Source organism: Danio aesculapii, chromosome 25, assembly GCF_903798145.1.
Source record: "Danio aesculapii chromosome 25, fDanAes4.1, whole genome shotgun sequence".
Lineage (NCBI taxonomy): Eukaryota > Metazoa > Chordata > Actinopteri > Cypriniformes > Danionidae > Danio > Danio aesculapii.
In genome coordinates this window covers 2526404-2528471 of record NC_079459.1, presented here as the reverse complement: position 1 = coordinate 2528471, position 2068 = coordinate 2526404, and positions in this window count along the sequence as shown.

Here is a 2068-nt window from a genome sequence, read left to right as displayed (position 1 = left end):
AATTATAATAATTGACCTCAAAACGTTTAATTCGGACATTATTTAATTGCAATCCTGCATTCATATCATAATTGTGACGTTGTTACACAATTCGAAATTAATTTAACTTGCAGTTTTGACTATTTCTCGTTATTATTTAAAATAAGGCCATTGTGACCTCACAGTTCTGGACTTTTCACAGTTGACCTTTTTTTCTGTCTTAATTTTGAAATATCGTAACACATAAAGACACAAACACATAAAGATTTCACTAAACCCATTTTTTCACTTTTATTTTGTGTGTTGCTTTGAATTTATATCTTACAATTGTCAACTTTTTCTTGCAATTCTGATTTAATTTGTCAACGCTTTTAATTTGGATATTGTTTAACTGCAATTCAGTGTTTATATCATAATTCTTACAGTTACACAATTCGAAATTTATATCTGACAATTCTAAATAACAATTCTATGTTTTTTTACTTGTGCTTTTGACTTTATTTCTTGTTATTAAATAAGGTAATTGTGACCTCACAGTTCTCGACTTTTCACAGTTGACCTTTTTATCTCTTAATTTTGAGATATCACACATAATGATTTAACTAAACCCATTTTTTCACTTCTGATGATATGTTTTATTTTTGAGTTTATAACTGTGAACTTTGTCTTGACTTAATTTCTTACAGTTCTAAGTTTTGCTTCTAATTCTGACATTATTTAAATGCATTCTGCATTAACATCATAGCTCTGACGTTGTTACACAATTCTATATCTGACAAATGTTTTTTACTTTCGCTTTTGACTTTATTTCTCGTTATTATTTAAAATAAGGTAATTGTGACCTCACAGTTCTGGACTTTTCACAGTTGACCTTTTTTTTCTGTCTTAATTTTGAGATATCGCACATAAAGATTTCACTAAACCCATTTTTTCACTTCTCTTGATTTATTTTGTGTGTTGCTTTGAGTTTATATCTTACAATTGTGAACATTTTCTTGCAATTCTGACTTAATTTGTCAAAGCTTTTGGACATTGTTTAATTGCAATTCAGCGTTTATATCATAATTCTGATATTGTTGCACAATTCTAAATTGATATCCGACAACTCTAAATTACAATTCTACGTTTTTTACATGCAGTTTTGACTTTTTTTTTTTCCATCATTATTTAAAAAAAGGTAATTGTGACCTCACAGTTCTAGACTTTTCACGGTTGACCTTTTTTGTCCTAATTTTGAGATCACACATAATGATTCCATTTCTTTTTCACTTCTGATGATATATATTTTCTTGACTTAATTCATCACAGTTCTGAGTTTTGATTTTAATTCTGACATTATTTAATTGTAATTCTGCATTAATATCATAATTCTGACATTGTTACACAATTCAAAATTTATATTTGACAATTATAAATTACAATTCTACATTTTTACATGCAGTTTTCACTTTATTTCTCATTATTGTGAGTTCATAGACTGTCTTCCAATTCTGAATTGTTTAAAAAAAAAAGTTCTGAGACTATATCACACAATTATTTCTCAATTTTCTGAATTTCCATAGTATTTCACAAAAAACTCATTTAATTATAATGACATTTTTGCATTTCTAAGTTTACCTTTACATTTCTCAGAAGTCATTCTGTATACTTCACAATTCTGAGGTTTTCTGACTTTTTTTTGCAATTCGGTGTTTATATCATAATTCTGACTTAGTACAATTCTAAATTTTTATATGATAATTCAGTAATACATTAGTTATATCACAATTCAGTACAGTTTTTCTTGCAATTCTGACTTAATTTCTTATTAACGTGAGCTTTTAGGCTTATTCAATTATGAATTTACTTCTCGTAGCTCTGAGGCAGAAGCAAGCTTCCATACCAAGAATGATAACTATAACGTTAACTGTACTTTTAATAATCATTCTGAATTATGATGATAGTTTAGTACACACCACAACTATAACAATAACTAGACTTGAAAAACAATATGGTTGCAAACACTTTCATTTTACTTTTTTTCCAGCTGATTAATTATAAAATCAAAGACAGCCAACCAGATTCTGCTTTAATTGAGCATTTAAAGTGA